The sequence below is a fragment of the Cornus florida genome, unplaced genomic scaffold (genome assembly GCF_030987335.1).
Source record: "Cornus florida cultivar Cherokee Brave unplaced genomic scaffold, ASM3098733v1 CherokeeBrave_3.0.0_Hap2_Chr09, whole genome shotgun sequence".
Lineage (NCBI taxonomy): Eukaryota > Viridiplantae > Streptophyta > Magnoliopsida > Cornales > Cornaceae > Cornus > Cornus florida.
Window position 1 is genome coordinate 76021971 of NW_026775579.1, and position 19173 is coordinate 76041143.

Here is a 19173-nt window from a genome sequence, read left to right on the forward strand (position 1 = left end):
TAGATAAAGGTCCTAGAATACTCAAGCTTAAGGGTTTTAAATGTGTACTTTTCAGCTCTCATCAATCCTCAATTTTATATATTGTCATAAGGTTGTGTTTAGAAATATTACACTCTGCAGAGATTTCTCCAAGTGAGAGCAACTGTATACTTTGTGTCCTAAAATTGCTTATTGTTAGCAATATCATTTTCTTTAGTGGCACAGGTGTAGACTTACATTGAAATGTCCTCTAGGTGAAGTCTATTCACTTTCCTATTTGATTTATTCAAAGTTTCTAATTTTGAGTTATATTAAGCATATACAACTACACCTTTAATGTAAAAGACATATCCACTATTGGATTTGAAGTCTTTAATATCCCATATCCAAATTGTATCACTGTTACACCTCCAATTTAGTTAGATACCTCGATCTATGCAATATTAGTTTTAGGGTGTATCTCAACTACCCAATTTATTATTTTTCAGTGATCCGATCCTAGATTGAAAATGTTCAATTAAACACAGTTATTAAGATGCCTTGCAATCTCAACCAATGATATACTTTGACTAGTATTTATATTTGAGATTTACATATACAAAAGTTAGTTAGGCTTTTGTTATCATAACTAGTATTATCTCAATCTCACTCTATTGAGAATATACTATGTTATTAGATGTTAAATCTTTCATATCAAATATACTAATTAGTATATCATTAATTTTTTTTTAAGGCATACAATGACTTATACATCACATTTATGTCATTGTCTTGGTACTAGCTTTAATCCATTCAAGGACTTATAAGCTTGCACACTTTACTCTTCAACTAGAACAAATAACTCAGCTCTTCCGCTGGAAAAAGAACTTTTCTAGTTGTTCCATAATATTTTCCTCATAGGAAACAACATGCACTATTGTTATAATACTATAAATGATTTTTGGTTTTATCCAAATTTCTTAGGATTAAGAACCTTACATTTATAACTATTTTTTATTTGGTGAGGTAACTCATAGCAAATTTTATCTATGGACAATATCCCCACACAACTTTGTGATAATCCTGAAATTTTATATATGATATATTTCTAATGGTTTTCCAACTCTTGAAATACCATATATTAAATATTTCACCTCATCTACCCTTCCAAGGTTCTATATTCGTTTTTCAAGAAGCATGTCTAACAATCTCTAGTGCATATGTATTCACTTTATCTCTAGCTTGTTTTTATAATATGTCACTGACGTTATTGTGAATTAATGCTAGAGATATGGGCTTTAATTAATATTTGCTTCTACATTTCTTGTATTTATGAATTGAGTTATTCATGTCATATTAACATGTCATAACCTTTCATGTGTCACACATCACATAACTCGATCATTTAAGCAAATAATTATCTTATTATTTAAGTTTTGGATATAATCACCATAGAGTGAGCACTCACTTCTCAAGTATTATTACACACTCTTCTCATATCTCACTACTAAGTTATGATGAGCACCCACTTTTCGGTTATTACCTCTAGCTTGAAGTTAAGTTTGTTTAGCTAGCAATTCTAGTAGCTCATAGCTTTAGTACACACTTATCTAAGTGATCTATCTTGGTAGTAGAGTAATTTGTTTTGAAGAATATTCTTCAAAAACTACTACTTTACAAGTAGTATTATTCCCTCCTACATGAGCAGATATGATGTATAGCTCAAATAGCTTATGGCTAAAATGGCTACTCATCACCCTCATGTTTTTTTACTATCAAGTTAAGAGATAGAACCAACTGACAGTTTTTCATCTTCCTCTTAGGTTTTGTGCACCTTATTAATCATTTTAGCTTATACCTAAGCTAACTAGTTTGTAACTTAATAACATTTTAGCTTTTAACTAAATTGTATATTAGAGCTAACTAGCTTGATTTAGCTTGTCTAGGTGTACTTGCTTAGTGTATCCATAACATTTTCCATTAAATTCTTTCGAGTTATTGAAAAATTTTCTCTGATTTAGCCCATTTACAGCTATACGTGTCTTAAACACTAGTATAGATCGTTTTCCTTTGATTATCAGAAGAGTTGACATAGTTGGACTAGTCCATTCATACAAAATTCAATACTATCACATATTAAATAAATTATGTTGTAAATTTGAATTACAATACGCATTAAGTAATTCAACTACATAGTTTAATATTATAGTATCAAATGAAAGTAAACATTTATAAAAATAATATTAAACTTGCATAACAATATAGTTTCATATTATATCACATGATTAATTATATCACATAATTAATATAAGAAATAATAATAATTAAGCGAAGAATTTGCTTCCTTAAAGCTTTGTGGCTTATTCTTCAATAAACATGCTAGAAAATCAGGAATAAAAGATTTAGACGTTCTAACCTTTTTACTACCTCTAAGCTCATCTTTATTTTCATTGTATGATTTATGCATAAGGAAATGATATGCTATACTGTTATGAGCATAACCTATCAAAGGTTTTATGTGTGGGGACTGTGTACTTGTAACTCGCCTAGTGTGGTAGCCTGTTAGTGCCTCTTGCACCCGTCCACGACACACTCACCTACAAGGTTGTCACATTTTAGGACCACTCTAACCTTTCATAAGAGTAGGATCTACAACCTTAAATAGACACCCCCACACTTTTAAGAATTTATAGAAAGGTTTTCAACCTTTCCATAATTCATATGATGTCACATTTCTAAGGTTTCATCTTTGCTTTATGGCAAATACACATAACGGTATCTTGTGCAACCATTGATAAAAGTAACGAAGTACCTTTTTTCACCTCTAGTTGGTACATGTTTAAGGTAATGTCATATACTTCATAATATCATATTACAAAATTAAATAATTCAATCAATATTAAATAATTCAATAATCTCTTTATATAACATGCTTCAATTTCACAGAATATTGAATGCATTAATATTTAACATATTATCATATAATAATGTATATAATATTATTTTATCATATCTCAACTATTAGTATAATATCTACTTGTTTATATCTTAAATAGAAACATATAATAAAATCTACGCAAGGAATGAATCTGTCTTAAGATTGTTGGTAAAATATATGCTTCATATGACATTTAAGATATAACAAACCTTATACTAATATGTCATGAGATAATTAACAATATGCTAAGAAATCATTAATTAAATATGCAACTCTATATTTAATTAAATATGCAAAATAAATTAATGAAATAATAATTATAAATAAAGAACCTGGACCGAGGCTAGTATTGGATACTATGTCTTTAAGACAGATTCGCCCCGCTGTGGTGCTAACGGACTCAGTGGCGTCTATCTCCCAGGATACAACGGTCTACATCCACCAGTAGCAGCACTACAAACTTGTGGATACGGCGAACCTTCTCCGTGTAATACTATCTCTGACTCAAAAATGCATTTATGTTATATAAATGCTGAATTGGGTGCAATTCGAATCAAATGGTTCGGACCAATCTTAATATGGCTCGATGAAATTGGATTAGGGTCTAAGTGGTTCGGACCACTTAACCTATGGTTTGAACCCACTTGGGTTGGGTTCAAGTCTAGAGAGGGAGATAGAAGAAAATGAAAATGAACAACTTGCAAATGATCCAAAGGGGGGTATTTATAGAAACAGAAATGTCTTTTCGGATGGGGTGTATCTCTTCATTATTGAACACAACCATTGCAATAGGTTGCAATGGTTCACATGGTGTCTGTTCACCACTAGACACATCTATTCCAATAGGTTGCAATGGTTCACATGGTGTCTGTTCACCAATAGACACATCTATTACAATAGGTTGCAATGTGCCTTTTCGAGTGGGTGCAACCATGGGTTATGATGGTTCGGAAAAAGGTGTAACCCTTTGAAAAAAACTAAAAAGTGATTTTTTAATTTAAAAGGTGTAACCCTTTAGAAAAACTAAAATATGGTTTTTTAATTTAAAAGGTGTAACCTTTTAGAAAAACAAAAAAGTAGTTTTTTTAATTCAAAAAACTAACCACCCAAAAAACCCACCCATTTGTGAAACCCATTTAAATAAGCCCAGTCTAAAATTAGGCCCAATAAAAAATTCCAAAAAAGAATAATCTGGACTTTACAATTAGGTCCAAGCCCAAGCCCAAATTCTAAACTCAGCTTATTTAAATTTTAATTTGTTTCAACATTTTTTTTCATGTGGGACAAATACTTCCCACATTTTGCATACCCATTTAAGCTTATCAAAACACCACACTTTGGAGCTAATTTCTCATTCACCCGGAGACGGATTTGAGAAAGTAAATATACCACATTCATCTCCTTACGGAGAGAAATGCGCTCGTCTAGAAATCCGCAAAAAATTATTAGCGGAGTCTATTCCAAATCTCATCCAAAGTTTATGTTTTTAATGCCCCCGTTTCCAACAACCAAAGTCAAAGGGTAAGAATGTCTTTTTACATGTAAAAAGTGGTCTGACATACCTGTCAATTAACTTTTGGGGTGTGAGTGAAAAACAGAGCAAACGTTTGTAATGTGAGTGATAGTTATTTTTGAAAGATGTTTTAGACTGATATTTGACCAAACTACTGGGGGTGTTAGTGAAATTATCCCTTTTTTTTTTCTTTTTTTTTTATCGTGAATGCCCATTAAAACTCACTTTTAGTAGAACTATTCCTTTCTAAAATTACGGCAAGTCATTCAAGATCAAAATAGGGGTCATGATATTTATCATTTTCCAATCAAGTATCCTTATTTCTTGCCTCTACGGCTCTAATTCTCTTAAATTCAATCGAAACATAAATTTAACTATGTCCACTATCGGATCTAGGGTGGGCTTTGGTGGGCTCAAGTCTACCCAATTTATTTATTTATTTATTTTTTAGTCCAAAAAAAAATATATATATATATTATTACTTGTATTAACCCAGTCAAAGAAATATTAGTCCACTATATTGACAATTTTTGAATTCATCCATAATTGTGTTAAAACCTTCTAAATACATTCTCTTTTTTAATTTTTTTTTTTTTTCCTTAGGATATAATTATTATTATTATTATTTTTTTTTTTCTGAAAGATTAACAATATATAATATTTATTGAAGACATCAGAAAAAGGGAAAAAAAAAATATTAAAAAAAGGTATTTTATAGAAAGAAGAATTGTACAAAGGAATAACTGATATAGAAAAAAAAAAAAAAATGGTGAAGAAGATGAGGATGAGGGTTAATTTTTTCTAAAATTAGTTAGTGCAATTAATATGCCATGTAAGATCTTGGAGGACAACTAGTTTATTATCCCGTTAAACTATCATTTTTTGAGTAAGTAATGAAGGCAAAAAAAAAAACAAAAAATAAAAAAAAAAATAAAAAAAAAAAAAAAGGAAAAGAAAGAAAAGAACAGTTAATAGTGCTGGAAAATGGGATTCCATATACACCAATTAATTCACTTGTCAACCCAAGGGTTGTCCTAATGGTAAAATCACTTGGACTTAGGTGTTTGTTAGGAGCTTATGATAACTTGGGACCACGCCTCCGCTGTCATACTCAGCGATTTATCTGGTCCGGAGTAGAGAGGCGCTTTTTGAATCTTCGGGATTAGTCGGGACGAATCCTCGAATACCCTGAATTATTTATAAAAAAATAAAAAATAAAAATTATTCACTTGTCCACAACATAGAAAAAAATAGTATTGAAGATTTAATGATGAGGTATCCAGATTCGAACTTCAATATAATTTTTTAATGAAAAATTAAAGGTCTGCATAATTATTAAAAAATAATAATATAAACTGTAATGTATCCTCATAGGATTATTTGGTAATAATAAAAGATAATCAATTTTTTGTGCACCATTGGCCACATAATTTGGGGACGCTATAGTTGACATGTTCAAAAGATTCATACGTGCAAACCCAGTTTGCCCTTTCAATCATTTTGGTATTCGCAAAACAAAAAATGATATATATATATATATATATATATATTTATTTATTTATTTATTTATTTATATGTATAACCACAGTGGAATTGGTTGTGTATATGAAATTATATGAACAAATTAAGAAAATGTAACGTGTTTGAGTTGGTTACGTGATTCTTACCCCACCTCAGATGTGAATGTAAAAAGTCTTGGGTTTAATTATAGCGACCAAATACTTTTCTCTTAAATAGACTTTAATTCCTCAAGTTATACAAGTAACTTGACAATTATAAGAGCAAGTTTGATTTTTACTTTTATTTTTATTTATTTATTTATTTATTTTTTGTTGTTATGTCTCTTTATTTTCGGAAATTTAACGAGCAAACCGGGTAAGTAATATGGTTTACTGTCTTCTGTCTGAGGACCTCAAAAGTCCATCCCAAGATAACATTGTATGGTGTTCTTATCCTGAGAAAAAAACTGAGTCAAGAAACACCCTTTGTTAAGCAATCCAACTATTAGAGGTTTAGTTGAAAACACGTGGTTGTGAAGGACATATAAACTGGATTAACGACTTCCAAATTTGTTTTCATGAAGAATTTATAAAATAACTAAAAAATTATAGATGCTTTATTCAATTGAGGTTTTTGGTAATTAAAGTAGAGCAAATATAAATAAAGTGAAACAGTCAAATTTCTAAGCCAAGATTGGGTCTCACTTTAATACATCCAATACATTTGAAATTCTGGAGTCAACATTTTTGGTGAAATCATTCGGTTTAAAATTAATTATTCAAAAAATTAAATAAATAATATATTTCTATAAAGTCAAACACAAGTTGTTTATATATATGCTCCTTCCCCTCCAAACAGAGGAAAGAAAAAGCTACATCTCATAATTCTTAATTACTTATAAACCACGGAGAGAGAGACCGTCATGGTTTTGAAAAGGAAGGATCTGCATATAGTGTTGCTATGGTGGTAAGCAGCAGTACTAACAGCAACAGAAGCATCCCAAACAATTAGATCCGATTGTGAAGAATATTGTGGGAATGTAAGAATTCCATACCCGTTTGGCACAAGAGAGGGCTGTTACTTCAATGAAGTTTTTCTGATAACTTGTAACCACACCTTCACCCTCCCAAACCACTGTTACGAAACAGCTCTACCATCGAGGTCCTAAACATATCCCTTGATGCTCAGGAATTGCGCATTTATACTTCTGTAGCCCGTACTTGTTATGACTCCAGCGGCGGGATAATTAGAAGTAGTACTGCCTTTGTTCGTTTAAATTACTTCCCATTTTCCTATACCCGTAACAAGTTCACTGCTGTTGGTTGTGACACCCTTGCACACGCCGTAGCTCTCCAAGGAGACGACCTTATAAAGACTGGATGTATGTCATTCTGTGCTAGTGCAAATAGTTCAAGTGATGGGGTTTGCTCCGGTATAGGATGCTGCCAAAGCCTCATCCCGGAAGGACTTTTGATTTTTAACAGCAGCGTTCGAGGCCAATCTAACCGCAGCAGGATATGGGAATTCAGTCCATGCAGTTATTCTTTTCTGGTGGAAGAAGATGCTTATAACTTCTCTACAGCCGATCTCAGTGTTCTGCAAAACACAAGTGTTGTTCCCACTGTGCTGGACTGGGCAGTTGGTAATCTAACATGCGAAGAAGCTCAAAAGAACTCATCCAATTATGCATGTCCAAAGGAAAGTGTCTGCAATGAGTCCAGTAATGGTCCAGGGTATCGCTGCAACTGCCCTCAAGGTTACAAAGGAAACCCATATTTGCCTTTGCCCAATCCCTATGGTTGTCAAGGTACTTTTGACATTAATTTCATGTTGGGCTAGCTAGCTTCAACTAAAACTTTTTCCATATGTTTGCTGAATAAGTAGTAGAATTTTTTTTTCTTTCTTTTTTAAGGGTCATATGCTTAATTTATTAGTTTCATCATTTTTCAGATGTTGATGAATGTAAGAATTCGACCCAGAATGACTGCACCAATAATTGTCATAACATTCCCGGCAGTTATGAGTGTTCTTGCCCAAGGTGATACCAAGGGGACGGCAAAAGAGATGGAGAGGGTTGCACTCTAGACCCCGTCTTTGTTGACAAAGGTCTCAGCTGGTAAGTCAACTTTTTAACAATAATTGCTTAAATTTATCAGAAATTAGTTGGAGGGATGAAAAAAGTGGATGAAAGGGAAAGGGAGAGGTATAGATGAACCATCATATGAATGGGAAATCATCCTATGAATGTGTCTCTCTAACTTTTTGTAGGAATAGCAGAAAGGTTAGATGGGAATTTATTTATTTTTTTGGGATGGAATGGAATGAGAGGTTTTATATATTGTTTCACCATTATGCCCTTATTATAAGTGTGAAAGAATTTCGGTAGGTTTAATAAGTAATTTTGTAAGTAACTAAATGTTAAAATTGCTATTAAATAGTTGTACGGTAACGTTTCTTTCTTACCTCCCTCTTCAGTCCAGTCCAATTTTAGACCTTAAAAAAACTACTTTTCTATAACATGAGTTAGGAGGGATGTGCCATCGCTCTCCTTGCTTCTTCCCTCTATTCCCTTCTTTCCCTCTATTTCCTTCCTTCCAACCAAATAAGGGAAACTCTAATCCTCCCTACCAACCACCAAACATAAAAGATAAATGTTATATGTGTCTTTTTTAATTTAAAATATATTAGAGAGAGAATCAATAATAACTTGTTTTTTCTCAGATTAGACTGGTCCATAGTCGCTATATATATACTATTTTTACAGACTTCTTGCTTCTTTCTAGTGAAGAGTACTATATAAAAGTAACTTTGGAATTGTATAACAAATTGGATTATCTTAGTTTTTGCAAGTCTCCAATTCCTATCTCATTGTTTTATTATTTTATGGGTTCTCTCCAAATCAAACGGCTTAAAAAAATGTAATATGGTATCTGCATTAATTAAAACATAGTTTACTCTTTTGGATAAATGTAGGTATCGGCATAGGCCTTACAGTTTTATTAATTGGAAGCACTTGGTTGTACTGGGGATTCAAGAAAATAAAGCTCATCATGCTCAAAGAAAAGTTCTTTCAACAAAATGGTGGTTATTTGCTACTACAACAACTCTCTGAAAGGCAATTGTCGGCCAATTCTGCTAAAATCTTTACGGCAAAGGAGCTTGAGAATGCCACCAACAACTATGATGAAAGTAGGATTGTCGGTCAAGGAGGTTATGGTACTGTTTACTAAGGAATTCTCCGAGACAACTTGACAGTTGCCATAAAGAAGTCCAAAATGGTAAATCGAAGTCAGATTGAACAATTCATAAATGAGGTAGTTGTACTCTCCCAAATTAATCACAGAAATGTGATAAAGTTATTGGGTTGTTGCTTAGAGACGGAAGTTCCATTATTGGTATATGAATTCATCACCAATGACACACTCTATCACCACATACATGGTGAAGGAAAGACTTTGGTCATGTCTTGGGAAACCCGTCTGAGGATCGCTGCAAAAACGGCTGGAGTGCTATCATATTTGCACTATGCGACTTCTATTCCCATCATTCATAGAGATGTCAAGTTAATGAACATACTCTTGGATCATAATTACACTACAAAGGTGTCCGACTTTGGAGCTTCAAGGTTGGTTCCACTCGATGAAGTAGAAATATCAACTATGGTTCAGGGAACCATTGGTTACTTGGATCCTGAATATTTGCTTACAAGTCAATTGACTGAAAAGAGTGATGTTTATAGCTTTGGTATAGTTCTTGTGGAGCTACTCACAAGAAGGATGCCACTTTCTTTCACGGGGCCAGAGGAGGAGAGAAGTCTTGCTATGTATTTTCTAATATCGTTGAAAGATGATCGCCTATTTCAAATTCTGGAGGATTGTGTGGTGCAAGAGGAAAATACAGAGCAGCTAAAAGAAGTAGTTAATCTTGCAAAAAGGTGCTTAAGGATAAAAGGCGAGGAAAGACCTACAATGAAGGAAGTAGCAGCAGAACTCGATGGACTAAGAACAATGGAAAAGCACCGATGGGTTAGTGCCGGTTTGAATTAAGAGGAGAGAGAGTACTTGCTCCGTGAGAAGGAGGATCACGGTTATGGTGGCGATAGTGGCAATATAATGGCTGTGTATGATAGCATTAAGGATCAAGTATCAGTTTCAGTAGGTGATGGGAGATGATGGCTTTGTTTATGATGATACAACTGCATTTTATATTTGATTTGTTTAAATAATGTACTGCAGGGTTTTATTACGTTAATTCACAAATAAGATATGTAAATTTTTTTTTTTTTTTTCCAATAAATGAATAAGATGTATGATTGGATCACCCGTAATCTGCACAATATTGTAATTAAGTATAATTGCAATAATATTGCTTTTGAGAAAGTTGAGGGGATAGTCTACCGACACTTATTGCCATGTGAAAAGAATATTCATTTACATATCAAAACTATTTTTCTTCAAAACAATATATATATATATATATATATATATATATATTTGGAAGTGGAGTAGTTGATATGGATCATATGATATGATTAATGTTTGTTTTTCACCCTTTTCGTCTCTCTTTGCCAATGATTCGAACTAAATGCGGTATAGAAATTTAAATGCCAGGTCTTTTTTTACAAATCCTTGAAATATATGGAAGATTTATGCTTTGGAGAACAATCATGAAAAAATATTGACCGATCATGCCAGTACTAGTGCATCAGATCTTATTAGAACTGTAAGGGTGCTTGAAAAAGAGTAGTAAGTAATACCATGGGTCCTTGGAAGTCCTCCTGATGTACCCCTTTGAGAACCATTCCAAAAAAATAATAAATAATAATGGGAAAATGTCATTGCATTTAAGGGCAAAAGAGACTTTTGCAGCAACTAGACATCATGACTTCATTTGCATATTTAACATAGTTGAGGGGTTAGTTGCAACTGAAGAAAGTTCAGAGTTTTTCATTTTTAGGGGAGTTATTATATTTTAATTATTTTCCCAGAGTTCACCAAAACGACAACATATTTGTGATTCTTATTTTATATTTCATATATATATGACACACACACACACACACGGGGGATAAAACCTACTTGAAAAATGATATCATATCCCGTGGAAATGACTCAAAACGGTTTTGTTTTTATTAGAATCTTCAGCACTGCCAATGGAAATCATTCTGAGACTGATGTCCTCTGCAATCTGATTGATGTTTGAGGATTCTTGTATGCATTCGAGTGTGGTAGATCAACTTGGAAAAGTAATTTATTAAATTTATTTATTTGTTTAAGTTTCTTTTTCAAAAAATCAACCTTATGAAAAAGATTTAATTTTTTATGGCCAAATTCTTCTAAATTTTTAGGATAAAGTGCACTAAACTCTCTTGAAGTATGACCTGATTGCAATAAACCCCTCTCAAGTAAACAAAATCCCCTAAACTATGACTTTGTTGTACGCACTAACTATCCGTTAACAACCGTTGATGGAAAAAGAAAAAGAACATTTAGCCCTTAGTTGAACTGCGTCGTTTTACCTATTTTTGTTGTTCTTGAACTTATGTGGGTATGTAGAACCAATAAACATGCGACACCTAGACACCTAACCCTATCAGTAAGAACATGTGTATCAAAACAGCGCCAAACAATGCCCAGCAACATCAAAATGGTGCCAAACAATGCCTAGCAGCCTAGCGCTAAACAATGACCGAAACATGTCTCAATCAACAAGGTATAGACAAAACCCTAAGCCTTAGGAGTTTTGTTTTCTCTCATTTTGTTGAAGACAACATCAATACGAAGAGTAAAACTTGTTTTGGTCTGTAAATAAGTCCTTTAGGTTTAAACCGGTGAGAATCAAGGACGGAACCTGTGACAGCAAGGATCAGCTTTGCACATGGGACAACCATGACTAACTGCAACCTATGTGCTCCGTGATAACAGTATGCTTCAATGGATGATGCTGAAATGCAAAGAACAAAGACTAAGGAAGGTGGGTCTATTCTGTAGCGGTAGTGACAGAGGTGCTCGGGGATGGCGAGCTTACCGACGAACACAATGACTGTACCCGATGGCAGCGCTGAACCATAGGGGCAGTGAAACGGCAGCCAGCAAGCAAAGATGAACCCACGGGAGCTTCAATGAAGTACGACAATGGTAGCGATGAACTTGGAAGATGCCGGTGAGCTTTCCGATGAGCAATGGAACTAAACTAAATATGGAGATTTGACAGCGAGTCGCCTGAATATGGACATTTGAGAGCAAATGAGAAGGATTTGCTGAAAATCATTGGCGAACGAGAGAGGATTTGCTAAGATTGAAAATTAGGGCCTCGAATGTAACGACCCTAAACTGATGCCAATTTAAAAAAATTCGACATGACCTCTGCTAAAAAGGGTCTTACGCCAACCTGCTTAAATGCATAAAAAAAAAATGCAATGGTCTCTTGGACCTTCAGAATTTATCTAACCTTTCCGAATTCATGGCAAAATGTATCACATTACACATATATAACTATTACTAATTTCTTAAAGACACAACATTAACCTCTCACTCAACTTAAGCATTTTCATAGTCTCAATTTACATCCAAAAATAGTCAAGTATCTTAGTTATGTTACATGGCCATGATTACAAAAAAATAAATACTTTTTTTTCCATGATTTGAGACTTTACAAAGATTAGCTAAAACACAAAAGGTAACAAAATAGATCTCTAATCCTCCTCATGTTTGAGAGGGATCAGCATCCACTATTTCCTTTCCCGGCCCTGAAAAATGTTAAATAAAATGGGATGAGCAAATTGTTCAGTAGGTGGTGCCTAAGATTCACCTCTTGTAGCCCCGTGAATCCAAACAATGAATAGGACAATAGGAATTGGAATCATACAAAGCCAGGAAAAATACAATATACATTTTCAAGTCCAAAACAAAAGAACGTCGTGCCATAAATGCAATGTCATGCATGTCACTCTCCATTTTTCAGAAAACTTCCATCACTTCACAAACTGTTAATATAACCCGTCCTTTGGTGACTCCGTAGTGACACGAAAGAAGGATTGGCTATTGTCCCTAACCTTTGGTACCTCCGCAGCGTCATTTGGGACCCAGATAGCTCAACCACGCTAGAGCAATCTCCCTAGTTCTCTCTAGGCTATATTAACACACTGACCCTTTAGTGACTCTGCGGCGACCAGATTTTCTCAAAACCGTTTCATCAAATTCTCCATAAAAATCCCCTTTTTCATTCTTATCAAATCATTGTACCCTTTTTCATGCCCATGCTATGAATGCATATCACATGTCTCTTTAATTCTATGGAAATGGAGAGAATTATTATCACACAATTAACATACTTTCACACAAAATTTCTAATAAATTATTAAGCATCATAGGTATGGAAAAATTAACATATTAAACATACTTTACAATAATTCTTAGAAAATTTTCATAAGCTTCCATGTCATTTTTAGCAATTTTGTCAACACAATAACATATAGAAATCAATAATGAAGCATGACAAGTAATTCTAAGGAAATTTCCCTAGGCTTCCATATATCATTTCTAGCCAATTCAACAACATAATAAGCATGGATAATTAACATTTAAACATGTTTTCTATACAAATCCAACAATACACCCAATAACATGCTTCACATACTCAAGTAAATCAATTTTTAAAAAAATAATCAACTCAAATTAAACATACTTAACATGGATTATAGTAAAAAATTCACAAAGGTGCAAGAAAAATGAGAATTAGAGACTCCTACCTTTTAGGATGTAAAAACCATCAAAATGGGTCTCAATTTTCGAACTTCCTAGAGTGGCAACTGAAATTGCTAGTATGGATTTGAAGGTCTCGTTTTGAGCTTCATTTTGCCGCAAACGGCACTTAAAAATTCCAAAGGATGAAGGAGAAATCTTGATTGAAGTTTGAAACGTAAAAGAAAAAGAAAAAAAATTCCAGAAAGAGAGAGAAGCAAGCATTCAGCAGGAGAGAGGAGAGGAAATGAGAGACCAAGAGTTGTGGTCTCATGACCACTTAAGAATAATAGTGGGTCCCACCACTTTCTTTTTATTTTCCCTTTTTCTTTTTAACTTTAATTCTCACCACATACACATATATATACACAACAATATAAAACTCACATAAGGCACATTAAATAAAATGCATGAATGCAAATGGACCAAACTAAAATTCTCGTGTGCAACAATACCGGCAACGGGTCCCACACTGGACCGTCTGGCCAGAAAAACAGAAAAATGCATAAATGACCAACCTTGCATTTCAAAGAGTTCTCAACTCAATGAAATGTCTCAAACAACTCTAGGACACAACCGACACACTACACGTGTCCGGTATGCACAACGAGAAAAGACAAAAATACCCTTCGTAAAACGAAAAATTCTAGGAAAATAAAAAATCGTAAAAATTGGAAATATTACATCAAATTTGGGGGTTCTCTGATACAATGCAATATGATGAATATATATATATATATATATATATATATATATATATATATATGGTTTTTGACAGTCATAAGGGTATATATGGCAATATATATTTTGACCAAGGCATATGGGTCACGTGCTTGCTCCCATCGTTAGTTCTTAAACGGCCAACTAATAGAGTTTAAATTTTTGCAACAAATAGAATACTTTAGAAGGTTAAGTGTATTCCATAAAGTTCAGAGGGGTTTCTTGAGAAAGAGAAGAAAGTTCAGGGGGATTTAGTGCACTTTATCCAAATTTTTATTAGAGACAGAAACTTCTAACTTATAAATATTTTTATCAAGTTCTGCAAGTTTCAATTTCTCCAACAAATTTTTAACCCTTTTTAAACTTAGACCACTCAACATGCATGCTTGTGACAGAATAAAAAATAGGAGATAAAAATAACACATCAACAGAAGATGAATTATCAAACATGACGCAAAAATCACAACAAATTAACAAGTATGATCTATTCAATATGTCGAGTAACCCACTCTCATACTAATTGTGAGTTACGCGATGTGAAAACTGTTAGTTGATTTAGTTATGATTAAATCCCTAAATGATCTACATGAGATTATTAGGTCAACTTGTCTAATTTTTGTGATTGGTTAATTTACCAAGAATATGCATGATCAATCAAACATCCACAACCCAAAGATAAATACTGAAAAGCAATGCAAGTAAAGTTAGAGAAATGACACCACAATTTTAGCAAGGAAACTCTCAGGGTTTTGTTTGCTATCCCAAGCGCAAAACAATCCATGCACTATGTATGAAATAAAGTGCACCAAACTTTGACTGAGGTTCACACCCCTTCACTCTACCAAGACTCAATCCGCTCAACACCCTAGGCTTTACGACTTCCCGTCCAACAGCTCTTGACTTCAGACTTGTGTCTCGAACCTTATAGAAGGATTATTAGTAGATCAACAACACTCCGCAAGTGTTTTGGTCCCTTCAAAGTGTGATCGAAAATTCTTCTTCTTCGAATCTAAATTTGTTGTAGAAGAAATAAATCACGCTTCTCAGAATTTCTGAATCTCAATTATACTTCAATTATGATAAGATAGAGAACAATACTACTAATTAAATCACTCTTGTATATATATGTGTGCTCTCAAAACAAAAACTAGAAAAATAAAGATTGATTTTCTGAAAAAAAAAATCTCTCTCACAAGACTCTCTCAAAATAATGAATTTTTATTCCAAAAAGCCGTATCTTAATGTTGAGTAAAAGAGAGATTATATAAAAGTTTGGAAGACCTAAAAATACTTTAAAACCAAGTAAATTTCGTGCATATAAAATATAGAGAAATCTACCCAAAATTGGAATCAAAACAGACCAAAAAAGTAAGTTACCAAAAAGATCTGAAGACCTGAACCAGTTTAGGGTGCTTGAACCGATTCAAGTTGGCCAATAGTGAAATTCGAAAAACACCTTTGACATTTGAACTAGTTCAGACTGCTTCAAGTTGGCTAAACTTGAAAAATATCAAAAGGCCTAAAAGTTGAACATGTTCTAACATACTTAAGCAATTCAAGTTGGGCAAAATGTGAAGTCTTCTCAAAAATTTAATTTTAAACCTCCCAAGTGTACTCACACACTATCTTACATTTCTAAAGTGTTGTTCTCATCATCCCGAAATGTATTGACATATGAATCTTAAAATCTTACAATTCGATCGGACTTGTTTTGACAACGAAATTTGTCAATTATAAAATATATATCTCACAAAGAAGACTTAACCAAATGACTTCTAACATTTAAATGTTTTTCTATACCATTTTAGGGCCAGACATCACTGTGAAGTGTCACCAACCTCTTCATGGAGACTTCCTCTGCATAATCGGAGAAGTCTTTCCAAAGACTTCAATATGAATGAGTTAATGGTCCCTCTGCGTTCGATCTTCATCTCCAATAATGTCTTAACAATTAAGCAAAATGATATATGAGTTAGACTAGTTTAACAATATTGTATTTCTTTATTCATTTCAAAATTAAGATTGTATTATAAAAAAGTTGAACTGTATGATAATGACATGAGTTACGAAATATGTTTTGATAGAAAAAAATTTTAAAAAATAATACTAAAGAAAAACATATATCTATACTATTATTAAATATGCAAAGTGTTTCAGTATTTCAGTATTTATTTATTTATATAAAAAAATATTTATTAATTGATATAAAAATAGTTTTTGTAAAAATAGTTTCTACAAAACTTTAAAAATTACCTAATAAAATCAATCACATTCTATATAAAACTCTTATTTTTAGTTATTTTTTATGGATAATTATAATTTCTATAAAACTCTAAAAATTACCTAATAAAATCAATCACATTCTATATAAAACTCTTATTTTTAGTTATTTTTTATAGATAATTATCACAATATAACCGGCCCGGCCCAATTATGATTAGTCATTACCAGAAAAGGACACATGTCATCATCCTTTCATCCAAGAAGCCTATAAATAGAGGCATGGAGGAAGGAGGAAGAGGTACAAAAATTGACAATTTTAGAAATCCAGAATTTCATAGTAAAATACAGAAGCTCTGCCAAAGTGTTTCAGTATTTCAGTATTTATTTATTTATATAAAAAAATATTTATTAATTGAGTTGAATTTCAGAGTAAAATACAAAAGCTCCGTCAAGAGTTTTCAGTATTTATTTATTTATATTAAAAAATATTTATTAATTGATATAAAAAGAGTTTTAATCTATATTATTATTAGATGTGTAAAGAGTTTCATTATTTATTTAGATAAAAAAATATTTATTAAATGATATGAAAAAAGTTTTTACTAAAACAACAAAAAAAAAAAAAAAAATTCTATAAAACATTAAAATCTACATAATAAAATTTAAATTAACCTATTTATCTATTTATTATTATCCATTTTTAATAAAAAAAAATCTAATTAGACAAGATTTATTAATATAAAAAATATTTATTAATTGATATATAAAATAAAATAATTTTTATAAAACTCTACCACAAATTAGCTTTTATAATGAGTATCTTAATAAAATTAAAACTAATTAGACAAGTATATATTTAAAGAAAATAAAATAAAATAATTTAATAAAATTCTATTAAAAATTACCTATTTTATTATCAATAAAACTCTATCAACAAATATATATTTAAAAAGTTTGTATAAAACTCTAACACAAATTACCAATTTATCAATTTATCATGAGTTTTTTAATAAAAGGAAACATAATTAGACAAGTATTATTAATATAAAAATTTATTTATTAACTGATACAAAACGAGGTTTTTAAAGAGTTTTTAAAACACAAATTACCTATTTATCTATTTATTTTGAGTTTTTTTTACTAAAAGTAAATCTAATTAGACAAAAATTATTAAAATAAAAAATATTTATTAATTGATATAAAAAGAGTTTTTAAAAGAGTTTATATTAAACTCTAACACAAATTACCTATTTATTTATTTATTACAAGTTTTTTAATAAAAGAAAATCTAATTTACCTAATAAAACCAATCACATTCTATATAAAACTCTTATTTTTAGTTTTTTTTTATTTATTTATGAATAATTATAGTTTTTATAAAAATCTAAAAATTACCTAATAAAATCAATCATATTCTATATAAAACTCTTATTTTTAGTTATTTTTTATGGATAATTATCACAATATAACAGGCCCGGCCCAATTATGATTATGCCATCAGAAAATGACACATGTCATTGTCATATTCATCCAAGAAGCCTATAAATAAAGGTATGGAGGAAGGAGAAAGGGGTAAAAAAATTGAGAATTCTAGAAATTTAGAATTTCAGAGTAAAATAACAAAGTTCTTCCAAAGAGTTTCAGTATTTATTTATTTATATAAAAAAATATTTATTAATTGATATAAAAAGAGTTGAATTTCAGAGTAAAATACAGAAGCTCTGTCAAAGAGTTTAAGTATTTCAATATTTATTTATTTATATAAAAAAATATTTATTAATTGATATAAAAAAAGTTTTTATCTATACTATTATTAGATGTGTAAAAAGTTTTAGTATTTATTTATTTATGTAAAAAAATATTTATTAAATAATATGATAAAACACTAAAATCTACATTATAAAATTTAAATTAACCTATTTATCTATTTATTATTATCAATTTTTTAATAAAATAAATCTAATTGGAAATTATTAGTATAAAAAATATTTATTAATTGATATATAAAAGAAAATAATTTTTATATAACTCTACTATAAGTTTCTTAATAAAATTAAATTTAATTAGACAAGTATATATTTAAAGAAAATAAAATAATTTCTATAAAACTCTATTACAAATTACCTATTTTATTTTCCATAAAACTCTATCAACAGAGTTTCTATAAAACTCTAACACAAATTACATGTTTATCGGTTTATTAAGAGTTTTTTTTAATAAAAAGAAACCTAATTAAACAAGTATTATGAATATAAAAAAATTATTTATTAACTAATACAAAAAGAGGTTTTAAAAGAGTTTTTAAAAAACTCTAACACAAATTACCTATTTATCTATTTATTATTAGTTTTTTAATGCAACTAAATGTAATTAGACAACAATTATTAAAATAAAAAATATTTATTAATTGATATAAAAAGAGTTTTTAAAAGAGTTTATATGAAACTCTAACATAAATTACCTATTTATTTATTATACGTTTTTTAATAAAAGAAAATCTAAGTAGACAAGAATTATAAATATAAAAAATATTTTTAATTGATATAAAAAAATAAAATAATTTTTTAAAAATTTGACCA

At 30.9% G+C, this 19173-nt stretch overlaps 1 pseudogene; it reads left to right on the plus strand.

Moving 5' to 3' along the window:
- Positions 1-6520: 6520 nt before the first annotated feature.
- LOC132272896 (wall-associated receptor kinase 2-like) lies at positions 6521-10327 on the plus strand (annotated as a pseudogene).
- Positions 10328-19173: the final 8846 nt, after the last annotated feature.